Consider the following 14,643-nt stretch of genomic DNA (forward strand, 5'->3'; position numbering starts at 1 on the left):
CTAATGCGTTATGAAACTAAGAGTAATAAACATTCTAACCTAAACAATACATAAAAATATTCAGAATTTTAAATTATGATTATTTTTACATGAGTTTCATCTTTCTCTAAAATAAAAAAACATTTTTTTTTTTAATTTAAAAGGTAGATTCATTTATTAAAAAAAAAAAAAAAAAAAAAAATGTTTACTTTGTTAGCCAATAGGGAGTGCTATTTCTTTTGTGTTAACCCGCAAAATGCGAATTTTGCGATGGAATAAGTGGATGTTATTAGTCTGGCTAGGTGATGTTTAATCCGCAATGAGTGGTATTTGTGTGTTATTCTTCATTAGTCGCATTTTAAAAGTTTATTGTAATGAATGTCATATGTATAGCGGGAAAAAATACTATTTCTGTGATGTGTAGAGAGATCGTAGGTGGTATGAGATAGGTATAGCTTATTAGTGGCATGTGTATTTTTATTTGTATTGTTCTTCATTGATCATGTTGTAATGAATGTTATTTGTATAGTATTTCAGTTTATTTTGGAAACGTGTTAAATGACATATATCATATATCTTTTCCCATTTCTTTGTTCGTCATAGTTAAGATATTTGTAACATTTTAAAAGCAAAAATGCTTATGCTAGGTGTCCAAGTTCAGTTAATTGCAGCATATGGGAATGGACATAGGGTTGGTGAGATGGATAGGAGGGTGGTTGACGGAGAGATATCAGAGAGTGGTTTACTCAGGAGTAGAGTCCACAAGACGGCCTGTGACTAGTGGTGTACCACAAGGATCTGTTCTTGGACCACTGCTGTTTAATTTGTTCATAAATGATATAGGAAAGGATCTGAGAGGAACAGTTCATTTGTTTGCGGATGATGCGAAGTTGGGTAGGGCAATAGTGAATGCAGATGACGTCAAAATTTTGCAGGATGATTTGGATAGATTGGAGGTCTGGGCTAGGGAGAATGGATGTCAATTTAAAGTGGCAAAATGTAAGGTTATGCATTTTGGGGTGAAAAGATGGGAGGCAGTTTACTGCATTGGTGGAACCGTGCTCCAGGAAATTGATGAGGCACGAGATTTAGGAGTGTTGGTGGATAAGGAATTGAAATTTAGGGGACACATTGCAAAAGTGGCCAAATCAGCTCATCAAATCACTTGGTTGCTGAAGAATACGTTGACAAGCAGGTTATTGTTCCTCTGTATCGAGCCTTGATAAGACCTCATCTCGACTACTGTGCTCAGATTTGGTCTCCTAGGTTTCTTCTTGATGGGGAGGAGGTGGAGAGGATCCAGAGGCGAGTGACCAAGATGATAGCAGGTCTGTGGAATGAACCGTATGAGAACAGGTTGAGGATTTGTGGGTTGCAAAAATTGGTTGATAGGCGGAGGAGGGGAGATATGATTGAGACATTCAAATTACTTAAGGGTTTCTATAAAATTAATTCAGAAGATATTTTTGAGAACAGGGCTGGTTGTGGGAGGACTAGGGGACATCCATGGAAACTGGGCAAAAGTGTGGTTAGTAAAGGTGTTAGAGCTGGGTTCTTTACTTTTAGAGTAGTGAATGAGTGGAATGCGCTCCCTGAGTCTGTGGTGGATGCTGTGACAGTGAATGAGTTTAAGGCGAGGTATGATAGATACTGTATGAATGTCGAATAGTTGTGATGAAAATGATTTGGGGCCTCCCTCGATGAGTCTAATGACTCCCTGGAGTTGCCCGTAATAATAATAATAATACCCAATGTTAGGAACTGGAGATGTAGAGCATATGTTAATTTTGCCCCTTATTGTCGCACTCAAAAGTTTTACATTAACCACACAAATTGAAGCTATTTTATTTTGTTATTTATCCATGTTTGATTCTGGTATACTAACAAGATTTGATTTTCAGTTTGTTTTATGGTATATGTAAATAGCTGATGAGCATAAGACGCTCCGGTTGGTCAAGTGGTTAGCGTTTCCTCTTTCCAGCGAAAACGCTGCCTGTTCAAATCCCAACAAATTGATTCCATTGGTGTAGTTGCTGTTAGTTGTAGTTGGTGGATTGAGTAGTGGAGACAACTCTAGAGTAGGTGCTCTCCCTCGATGAGTCTATGGAGGTGTCACATAATAATAAACCTGCTTTGGAATACAACATTTGCTGGAAGCATTTTGATTGCATAGGTTGCTGAGTGACAAAGGAAACTTTCCGGCTGAATTTATATAAATAAAACTCACTTTTTTTATTCACTTACTTTGTTACTCAAGAAAATCTCAAAGGTAATTTATTTTAGGAAGGCATTTACTGGAATTTACATAACTTAAAAGCAGAATTCATCTGAGCTGTCAGGTGACAACAAATTTTTCTTGAATTCTGATGCCATTATAATCTGTCGAGATGCTATAAGTGAACATTTGTGAATATAGGTATGACAACTATTTTTCTTGTCATATAGTGAGTGAATATTTGTAATATTTGTGAATATAGGTATGACAACTATTTTTCCTGTCATACCAATAATAAAAGGTATGACAGGAAAAATAGACGTATGAATGTGAACATGAACAAAATGAAGGATAGAGTGCTGTATGGAGACTCGTTAGTACGAGGTGTGTTAGTAGAGGATTTGACAAAATCGTACCAACCTGGTGCGACCATAAAGGATGTAACTGAGTCTATTAGAGAGCAAAAGAAAAGGGTGAAAGAAATGATTGTTGTGGCAGGTACGAATGATTTGAAAGGAGATAAAATGGAAATGATAGAAGACCTGAATGAATTGTTTGAGGTAGCAAAAGAAAAGAGTGAGAGAGTTAGAATGATTAGTCTTTTGCCACGGTATGACAGTGAAATGTTTAAAAGGAGGGCCATAATTGCAAATGACTTTATGCGTGGGTTATGTATGACGAGTGGTGTGGAATTTGTGGACGTGTGGAGTGAGTTTGATGGGCGAAAGGATCTATATAAGATGGATGGCTTGCATTTGAATGGTTACGGTGTAAGAAGACTTGAGAAAGTGTTGCTGAATGTAGTGGATGTGCAAATTCAGGGAAATTAGATTTGTTGGGGGGGGGGAGTAGAGATACAGTCCTTATGGAGGCAGTTGAATGTAAGAATGAATATAATATGTCAGAGCAAATAAGGACAACAAATCTGAGTGGGATAGTTAATATAAGGCATCAAGGTAGGGTTGGGGCTAATGGGGGTCTTAAATTCATGTACACTAATACTAGGAGTATTAGGAACAAGAAGGAAGAGTTTTTGGCCATGGTTGGCACTTCCAGACCACAGGTTATAGGTATTAGTGAAACATGGCTGACTGTAGATGATATAACTAGTGGGATTGAATGTGATGGGTATAGTGTGTTCAGGAATGACAGAGAGAATAAAATGGGGGGAGGAGTATTGTTGATGATAGCTTATGAGCTACAGCCAAGGAGAATAGAAGTTGAATTGCAGGATAGAGAAAAGAGCACATTTGAGGCCATTTGGTGTGAGATTGTGGCTAGCAGAATTAAATATACAATTGGGTGCTGCTATAGACCAGGTGATGGAAAAGATGGTGGTGACAGTATGCACAAGCAAATAGAAGAAATGAGTGGAAGGAGGGTGATTATTATGGGAGATTTCAACTATGGTCGCATTGATTGGAGTGAGGGGAGGACACACGGGAGGAAGGAAATGGATTTTATGCGGTTATTAAAGGATAACTATCTGCGACAGCATGTAATGGAAAATACTAGTGGTCAGAGAGTGCTTGACGTAGTAATTACATCTGAGGATTTGGCTGTAACAAATATGACCACATTGCCACCAATCGGTGAGAGTGATCATAGGGTCTTGACTTGGGAGGTGGCTAAAGGTGTAGAATTTTCAATTAAGACAGGGTACATGTGGAATTATCGGGCTGGAAAGTATGACAAGGTTAGGAGTTTGATTGGTTCAGTGCCATGGCATGTACAACTGTAAGGACTAGAAGTTGATAGTGAATGGGAGGTAGTTAAGAAGTGCTTGCATGAAGCAATGGCTGACTGTATACCTAGAGTCATAATAATAAATCAAGTAGGGGTTAAATGGATGAATAACACCATTAAGCTTGAGCTGCAAAAAAAGAAACAACTATGGAGGGAATTTAAGGAGAAAGGTGACCGGCAGGCATATGAACGGTATAAAGCGCAGGCCAGAAGGGTGACGAATGTGGTAAGAAAAGCAAAAAAGGATTACGAAAGAACATTGGCCATGCAAGCTAAAGAGAATCCTAAACAGTTTTTTAGATATGTAGCAAGTAAACGGAAAAATGTACATGGCAGAATGATTTTAAAGAATGCCGATGGTAGGGAGGTAACTGAATCAGTTGAGATAGTTGAGTTACTGAGTGAGCACTTTCCAAGAATATATCATCCAGGTAGTGACATTGCAGAAACGAATAAACCAGTAGATTATACAGGAATTGTGCTGAATGAAGAAGAGGTGAGTAGTCTATTGCATAACCTCAATGTCAATACATCTGTGGGATGGGATGGTATACCAGCTCGTGTAGTACGAGAAGCAGCTAAAGAATTGTCAGTACCCTTGACCATTTTGTTTAATTTGAGTCTCGGGTCTGGGTTAGTCCCGAGCGGGTGGAAAGAGGGGAAAATAGTTCCACTGCATAAAGGTGGTTCCAAGACTGCTGTAGTAAATTACCGACCGATTAGCATATCAGGAATCATTGTCAAGGTCTTAGAGAAAATAGTCAAGAGGAAAATACAAGATTGGATAGAAGAAAATGGGATACTGTATCGGGGACAGCATGGTTTTGTGAAGGGTAGGTCATGCCTCAGTAACTTGCTCACGTATTATAACACAGTGACGGCTGAACTGGATAAGGGTAATGGGTTTACGGTGATTCTACTGGACCTTGCCAAGGCCTTTGACAGGATTCCACATGGAATTCTAATCAGTAAATTGCAGCATATGGGAATGGACATAGGGTTGGTGAGATGGATAGGAGGGTGGTTGAAGGAGAGATACAAGAGAGTGGTTTATTCAGGAGTGGAGTCAAAAAGACATCTTGTGGCTAGTGAAGTGCCACAGGGCTCTGTTCTTGGACCACTGCTTTTCAATTTGTTCATCAATGATATTGGAAAGGATTTGAGAGGAAGTGTTCACTTGTTTGCTGATGATGCAAAGTTGGGTAGAGCAATTGTGAGTGCGCAGGATGTCAAAATTTTACAGGATGATTTGGATAGTTTGGAGGACTGGGCTAGGAAAAATGGATGTCAGTTTAATGTGGCAAAGTGTAAGGTTATGCACTTTGGGGTGAAAAGAATAGCAGCAGTATATCGCATTGGTGGAATCGTACTCCAGGAGATTGATGAGGCCAGGGATTTGGGAGTGCTGGTGGATAGGGAGTTGAAGTTTAGGGGGCACATTGCAAAAGTGACTACAACAGCTCACCAAATCACTTGGGTTCTGAAAAATACTTTAACATGCAGAGACAAACAAGTTGTTGTTCCTCTGTATCGAGCCTTGATAAGACCCCTTCTGGACTACTGTGCCCAGTTATGGGCACCAGGGTTTCTTTGTGATGGGGAGGAAGTGGAGAGGATCCAGAGACGAGTGACCAAGATGATAGCAGGTCTGTGGAATGAACCTTATGAGAATAGGTTGAAGATTTGTGGGTTGCAGAAATTGGACGATAGGCGAAGGAGGGGTGATATGATTGAGACATTCAAATTACTGAAGGGTTTTTATAAGATTGATCCAGAAGATATTTTTGAAAATATGACTGGTGGTGGGAGGACTAGGTGCCATGCATGGAAGCTGGGCAAGAGCGTGGTTGACAAAGGTGTTAGACCTAGGTTTTTTACTTGGAGAATAGTGAATGAGTGGAATAAGCTTCCAGAGTCTGTTGTGGGTGCTACGACCGTGAATGAGTTCAAGGCAAGATATGATAGATACTGTGTGAATGTTGAATAGTTGTTCCAGTCATGATGTTAGGGCCTCCCTCGATGAGTGTCGACTCCTTGGAGTTTCCCGGAACAATAATAATAATAGCAAATACTTCATGTAGACGAGTGATCTGGTTAATGGTTGATATATATTTTAATGTAATATTGATTTACACGTTTTTTTTAATACTTGACAGCTTTGTAAGTTGTGATGTTATTGAACTTTACACATTTCAGTAAATTTTTCGTGATAATTGTGAAGGCAGCAGAATCATTAAGGTATGCTGTCTCTAGTCAAGCAACATTTTGCTGCCTTTGAATTCAAGAAAATATGCAAAATTTAAAATAAAGAAGCAAAAAAAACAGTATTTTTATGATTGACAAAATTTTTAGTTGTTGCTACCCTCAAACTTACTGATGCAGTTGCTTTGTGGGGTACAGCAACCCTAGAAGACTGCATTAAGCATGGGGTCCTTGAGATATCAGATCTCTCATATAGTTTCTACAAAGACTACTTTTAAATCCATCTTCCAGTTTTTTTTTTCCCCTCAATTCTCCAAGGTTGCATCACAATATAAAAAAAAAAGAAAATCGGCTAACGCCTTTTTATTTCCATACGGGGAGTAGGCGAGGCCGTTTACCCTATCTAACTTTTTGGAGAGTGAGTGGGCAGTTCAATCTCCACTGGTAGTCAATCAGAGATAGCTTGCCCAAGGCTATCACTAATTAAGCGGCACGCAGTGAAGAGAGACAGCACGAGTGCCACCATCTCGTGGTCCCTGACCTTAACAGAATATATTTAATGCCTGAAATAATGTGGGTTCTACGGTCAATTTTCTTGAGTTTACAGGAGACGAAAAACCCTAGTTTCCGGGAGAATAAACCCGCTTGCCTGTGCCAGAGTTCGACCAACTTGGGAACCGATCGAAAAAAGCAATAGAGAAATTTCCTCTAGTTGCCGACTAGATTCGAAACAAAGTCTTCCTTCGTGTGGTTAAGTGCCGTGATGTGTAAACGCCACATCCACTAAGCTGCACAGGCCCTGTGTAGCTGACAATACAAATATTATTATTACATAACACCTCCAGGGAGTCCAAAGACTCATTCAGGGAGGGTATCTAATCTACAACTCTGTCTCCACCAACTGCAACTACCTTCATCAACTACGCGAACTCCATCTGCCGCCGACCATCACCACTAGTATATTCACAGACAATCGCAAACGTCCATGCCCATGGCAGGATTCGAACCCGCAGTCTTTTGGCTGGAGAGCGGATACTAACTACTCAGCCAACCAGATTGGCATATATATATATATATATATATATATTTATTTATTTATTTATTTATTTTTTAATTTTTTTTTTGATAGAATTGCATATTACTTATATTCACCATTAACAAAAGCCAGAATAACATCAAAATTTCATCCAATAAAAAGCACATATATTTTACTGACATCAGGGTATGTATTAAAACATTAACAATGTACACCACTACTTACAGACATCAAAACCTGATCTGCTATTCTTATCATACCCAAATTGGCATTCTCCACAACTGCAGTCCACCTCGACAATCCCAACTACAATAAATTTAGTTTAATCCTTTATCTAAGTGTGAGCAAACAAAGTTTGCACCTGAAAGTATCTTCAGGACTGGGGTCAGGTAGTTCAACACCAGGCAACTCGTAGCAAAGGTGGACCAAGCTAACATCACTCCTATCTCAGTATCTCCCATAATGCAAAACACATTGCCTTGCAGATATGTATAATGTTATGTATTAAGGGCAGGGCCACTACCCAGACTAGTTTCGACCTTTATTGAGGTCTCTTCAGTGGGAACCAGGCCCAGACATGGAGATACCAGGCAGAAGCAACAGTGAGGTTATCTTTACCTATAGGAGTTGCCAAAAGGTGTGCCACCTTTTTATTAAATTACTCTGGATTTATAGAAAGATGTTGAAAGTTTATTTTTCACTTGGTTAGACTATAATAAATTTAGCTTAATCCTTTATTCAAGTGTGAGTAAACAAAGTTTGCGCCTGAAAGTATTTTCAGGACTGGGGTCAGGCAGTATAACACCGGGCAACTCGTAGCAAAGGTGGACCAAGCTGACATCACTCCTATCTCAGTATCTCCCATAATGCAAAACACATCTCCTTGCGGATATGTATAATGTTATGCATTAACATTATACATATCCCAACTACATGATGCCTTCAGTTAGGGTGGTGACCAGACGTATACCCCATTTACTGAATTAAATTTATAAAATACCCCTTTTGTAAATTCTTAAATGGGGTGCAAAAAATACCCCTTTTGGTGTTTCGGACATAATATCCATTTTTCAGTTTTTTGTACTAAATAAATAAATATTGACTATTGCCTTTTACTGTGAATGCCACCAAGTACGCAAAATGTAAACGCCACAAATCATATAATACCAAGTTTAGGTGATTATGTAATAAGAAAATTAGCCGCAGGTAAATCTTTTGTCGAGATGCATTCTCAGAGACTCGAAAAAAACAAACATTGTATCCTACTTATATAGATCATTATAGGATATTTATATTATGCTTACTTTGTAATGCTCGTCACCTGTCACAGGCCTGACACGAAGGAGAAGTACGGGCTCCCGTGGTCACTACTTGAGATCTTTTTTATTTCATTGTATTAACATAAGGCAATAAATTCTATAAATACTACTTTAACCATTTTCACAGAATGTCCTCTTTATTGTCATCAAATTTGGAAGAAGGAAAAATACAGAGGTTAAATCAAGAGAAGAAAAAGATAAAACATCAGAATTATTTCAATGAGGAGTGGCAGATTGATTAAAGGCACTTTAGTCTGGGTGATTAAAGGCACAACTGTTGGTAAAGCGAAATGTTTATGGTGCAATTGTGAATTTTCCATAATAAGTGGAGGTGTTTATGACCTTAAAAAGCATATGCTAAGTAATAAGCATAAAAAAGGGAAAATATTAGCTAGTAATCCAGCTTTAAATTCATTTTTTATTTCCTCGACATCGTCATTAGTTTCGACTGAAGAACAAAAGACTGTTGCCACCAAAACTACATTTGCCTATCACACAGTGAAACATGCACATAGCTATTGATCATTGGATTGCATGAGTTCATTATTATTATTATTATTCAGGCCTCCATGGAGTCAAAAGACTCATCGTGGGAGGTCCTTCCTAAGAACATAAAGTCTGTCAAGACTCATCGAGAGGAGGTTCCCCCCCCCCTAAGAAACACAAAGTATCATACCACTCCTTAAACACATAAACCGTTCTTGCCCTCACCACTCCATCAGCAATGCATTCCACGGCTCAACCACCCTCCATGCAAAGAAACCACTCCTCACCCTCTTGCCCACAGTTTCCTTTCGTAACTTCCAGGGATGGCCTATTGTCATCACTCCTTCCCGCTGTTCAACCAAGTGAAAGAACTCCGAAGTGTCAACCCTGTAACCACCTCTCAACAGTTTAAAAGTCTCAATCAAATCACCTCTCCTTCTTCTATCCGTCAAACTCTGCAGGTCCACATTCCCTCAGCCGATCCTCATAACTATCCTTGTACAGTCCTGAAACCATCTTTGTCATCCGTCTTTGTATCCTTTCCACAGTTAATTTATCCCCTTCAAATCCTGGGGACCAAATCTGAGAACAGTAGTCCAAGTGTGGTCTGATCAGAGACTTATACAACGGAATGATAACCCTCTTATCTCTGCAGGTCAGTGTCCTTCTCATAATTGCAGCAATCCTCTGTATTACCTTCACCACCTTTGCAACATGTCCCCTAAACTTCAGGTTTCTATCAATCATCAACCCCAGATCTCTTGTCTCCCCTACTTCCTCCAGTATAACTCCTCCCATAGATTATGCAGCATCCCATTGATGTTTCCCAAACCTCAAGACCTTACATTTTGCTGCATTAAACTGACACCCCCCATTCATTTGCCCATCCATCTAGCTTATTCAAATCCTCTTGCAGGGCTACCACATCTGCAATATTACTAATAATCCTTCCCAGCTTCGCATCATCCGCAAACAACTGAATATCCCCTTGCAATCCACTGGAAATGTCATTGATATAAAGGTTAAACAATATAGGTCCTAGTACTGGTCCCTGTGGGACCCCACTTGTAACCCTTTGTCTCTTTGAAACTGCTCCACCATACACAACTCTCTGATACCTATCAGACAGCCAATCCTGAATCCAGTTGACCAATCTGACATCCAGACCCATGTGCTGCAACTTAAATATCAGCTTATCATGTGGCATCCTGTCAAATGCCTTTGCTAAGTCTAAGAAAATTGCAGTATATGCCTTGCCCTCATCTAATGTTCTTGTAACTTTATTATAAAAGGCTAGCATATTGCTAAAACAAGAGCGCCCTTTCACAAATCCATGTTGACTCTCACAGATAACATTACCCTCATCTGCCCAATGCTGTATACGGTCCCTCACTACTTTCTCCAAGATCTTAACAACTACTGATGACACACAAACTGGCCTATATTTAGACACTTCCAGTCTGTTACCACCCTTATGCAATGGCAATATCTTACCTTCCTTCCATTCCCTGGGTACCTTTGCTGAAGCCAGACTTTCATTGAAAAGCCAGGTTAAAGGCACTGTCAGTTCCCTAGCAGATTCTCTCAAAACTCGTGGTGAAATACCCAGTCCCAAAGTTTCATTGACATCCAGAGTACTCAGTATCTGAAACACACTCTCCTCCTGTACCTTTAAACCTCGAACCAGCCCTATCCCTCTAGCATTAAAACTGACTCCTCTAGGATGAAATACTCCAATAAAGTGTTCATTGAACAATTCCACCATGTCGTCTGCATCAGTCACTCTATTCCCATTTTTATTCCACAATATCATTCTTCCACAGTCATTTCTACAGACAAGTAGAGATAAATTTGTTTAAGAAAAGGGCAGAAGATTTTCTGAAAACTTTAATTCAGTATATTGAAAAAAGATTGTTTTGAAAATAATAAGTATGAGTATCTTAATATATTCAAATTACATGAAGTGGCACATTTTGATCTTTTCCTAAAAGTTATAGATTTATTTAAAATTTCCAATATTAATATTAATTTGCTGTATGAAGAGTACGTCCTATTAAAATCTTCCCATAAAAATATTGACACAAAAGAACTCAAAAATATCACAGATATTTGGATAAAATTTGTAAATTCATACAATGTACCTAATATTGAAAAAAATATTAATTTTGATTTTGCTTTGCCTCACTCAAATGCAATGAGTGAGCGAGTATTTAGCTTAATGTTCAACTCTTGGAAAAAGGATAGGAACAGATTAGACCTAAAAACTGTTGGAGAATTACTGGTGAAAACCAATTACAACATGTCATGCAAAGAATTTTATGCAGTTGTATTAAAAAATGAAAAATTGCTAAAAGAAATTCGCTCGAATTAAAAATATTGTTAATTAAATACTTCTCTTTTGATAAAATAAATCAGGTTTATTGAATTTATATTAAATGATTATGCAGAGCATATCATGAGAATATTTCTAAAAGTTTACATTAGTGTTCATAACTGCCAAAATAAAATATTTAAATTTCGTTTAAAGACTTGCTATGAATTTGACTAATTGTACCAAAATTTCACCAACTCTGTGTTTCACGCATTTGTATATTGTTTATTTCTCCAAATATAGAAATAAAATAATCCTTGACTCCTCCGGTTTAATTACTTTCTTCATTTAGCTGGCCTGGTTGGCCGAGTGGTTAGCATATCCACTCTCCAGCCAAAAGGCTGTGGGTTTGAATCCCGCCAAGGGCATGGATGTTTGATTGTCTGTGAAAGTATTAGTGGTGGTAGTCAGCGGTAGATGGCGTTGGTGTTAGATGATGAAGGTTGAAATTTTGGAGTAGTGAGACAAAGAGTTGTAGAGTAGATGCCCTCCCTCAATGAGTCTTTGGACTCCCTGGAGGTGTGATATAATAATTATTATAATTGTTCATTCTTTATGTTTGATAGTGCAATTATCCCCAAGGCCAGTAATGAACACCCCAAAACCTAATCATGAATACCCCAAATCCTTACCATGAATACCTCAAAATCTATGTATGATACCCCAAAACCAAATTTTTAATCTGGTCGCCCTACTTTTAGTAAAGGGGAACGAACAAGTGATTTTTATATAACCCGACAATGCCAAAGTTAATGAAATCTGGAATCGCTACTTTATGATCCTCTCTGGTTCAAGATTTCCTCACTTCACTTTATTAGTTTCATCTTTTATCACTCTTCTAATTTGGAAAATCATGATCATCACCTCTCTTCCAAGGAGACTTCATTATTCATGGTAGAAAGTTACAAACAGTAGTAATCTGTGAAGTTAGAGTTCTTCTATAACTTTGCAGTTCAAGCTGCTGTAGAAGAGAAGCTGAATCATTTGCTATTAGTATTAGCTGAAGCAAATTCTGAACCTTCCAGCCATAGTACTAGGGATAAGCTTCATTCTTTCAACATTATAAACCTTTTATACTAGCTCTCCCTCTATATATACTATAGGTATTTGTTGTCTTGGAAATTCTTACCATAATTTGTTTCAATATTGGAATACCGTGAGTTGGCATGATAATATAACTATAAAAATGGAGGAAAACTCACGTTATTTATTTATTTTATAATTTTCAATTATAGAACAGTAATAGACAATTCTAAAAAGCACGACCTTAGTAGCTAGCATAACTAAAACTGTCAACTTCCTGACTTAATAAAGAAAAAATAAAACAATAATAAAAATAAGCTAGCAATAATTAGCAGATTTAAAAAAGTACTATCTTCTCTAAAGGGGATAGACGTAGACAGATCTGTTTAAGTTAGAACAGTGGAGCAAAGTTTCACACATTTCTTTATAAAGATGTTCCACGAGGAAGCAACTTTTATGAAGGACTCTTGTCTTATTCCTGTAAACTCTGTGTTTAGTACAGAAGGCATACTCAGCAAGTCCTGACTGTTCAGACTCATGATATTTAATATAAGACTTGCATACTTCTAGAGGAATAAAGGCAGATCTTCTGATTTGTCCAAACTTAGAGATGAAAACTGTAGATGAAAAAGGTAGAAATTTTTCTGGTGGGACGAAAGAGCATTTAACATTTATGGTACTGCTTCCAATCCTGAAGAAATAACTCTCATTCCTATCCTTTGTGCAAGGCATTTCTGAATGCATAGCAAACATTTTAAAACCACTGAATATTTTTGTTGCCTTTCATCCCATCAGAAATAGCTCTGTTGTTCTTGCCTTGCCTAAGGACAAACCAGAAGATCTGCCTTTCTTCATCTTGAAGAACACACGTGTTATATTAAATATCATGAGCCTTGAACAGTCAGGACTTACTGAGTATGCCTTCTATACTAAACACAGAGTTCACTGTAATAAGATAAGAGTCCTTCATAAAAGTCGTTTCCTCATGGAACATCTTTATAAAGAAATGTGTGAACTTCACTCCATTGTCCTAACTTAACTCTGATGATCTATGTCTATCCCCTTTATGGAAGTAGTTTTTAAATCTGTTTTTTTTTTTTTCTACATCTACCTAATTTCCCTGCATCTCCCTAAAACCTAGATGACTGCCTGTGCACAGTTCAGATGTCTTATCAAAGTCTTGTAAAGTGGGAAAATACCTTCTTCCTTATTTTATGCTAAGTTTAGTGTTCTCTTTGATGGTATTCTATGTGATGATTTAACCACCTTAGCATTATAGCCCCAAAACTTTTAATTTCCTATCCTATAACCCCTAATCTCTAAGTTTATTGACCACTTCTAGCAAATTTCCATTAATATAATACTCTTCCTGGAATGTCCTCTTTCCAAAATGCATAACTTAACACTTCACAACATTCAACTGACATTCATTGTTATTTGCCCAAATAACCAGTATCTTCATGTCAGCCTGCAGAGATTCTCTATTGCATATGTCCTTTATCATTCTTCCCAACTTAGCATCATTAGCTAATAGCTACATCATTCTCTAAACCAGTGGTTCTTAACCGGTGTTCCCCAGAACACTTGTGTTCTGCTAATTGGTTACAAGTGTTCTGCTGGTGAAAGATGTCACCTGACACAGTTCAGAGTGTAATTGGCTATTCTGAATAAAAATGTCGAGGGAATTATTTTCGTTATAACAGAACAATTAACAATATTGGAAAGAAAAAATTTCAAGTTACTTTTCTTCCTTAAATGCACACACTTATGACTGGATACGAAATCCATTTGGCACAGTTAATACATCGAGTTGTGAATTTTTGTTACAAGAAGACAACAATTACTTATCTTGTCAACGGATCATACTCTAAAAATGAAATTCTCTGAAATAACTCTTGAGGAATTTTGGTTTTTTTGTCCAAGCTGAATTCCCAGCTCTCTCTCTCTCTCTCCACAAGAGCACTGAAAATTTTGTTACAGTTTGCAACATTATATTTGTGTGAGCTCGTTTCTCAATATTAACAATATAAAAACTAAAATGCACGAAAGACTTGCCAATATAGACAAAGAGATGAGGGATATTGGACCTGATATTGCTGAAATCTGCAAAAGCCGACAGGCTCAAGTATCACATTAAAATAAGTTCCATTTTTGTAAAAGGCAATTCCTTGCATATTTTTATTGTTGGTTTTATGACCCTAATGCTTTTGATGTTCCCCAAATTTTTCTTATAATCAAAAGTGTTCCATGACTTTGAAAAGGTTAA

The 14,643-nt window shown here is 37.7% G+C and overlaps 1 protein-coding gene across 1 annotated transcript in view; it reads left to right on the plus strand.

The window, feature by feature from the left end:
* The first annotated feature begins 272 nt into the window (after nucleotides 1-272).
* The window catches only part of LOC150106344 (ATP-dependent DNA helicase DDX11), a 47,284-nt gene continuing 32,913 nt past the window's right edge, over nucleotides 273-14,643 (plus strand). Inside the window, exon 1 of the mRNA XM_090392384.1 lies at nucleotides 273-428. The gene's annotated coding sequence lies outside the window, so the exon portion shown is untranslated. The remainder of the gene's footprint in view (nucleotides 429-14,643) is intronic.

Source organism: Typopeltis vanoorti, chromosome 5, assembly GCF_054136105.1.
Source record: "Typopeltis vanoorti isolate ZY-2024b chromosome 5, IOZ_Tvanoo_1.0, whole genome shotgun sequence".
Lineage (NCBI taxonomy): Eukaryota > Metazoa > Arthropoda > Arachnida > Uropygi > Thelyphonidae > Typopeltis > Typopeltis vanoorti.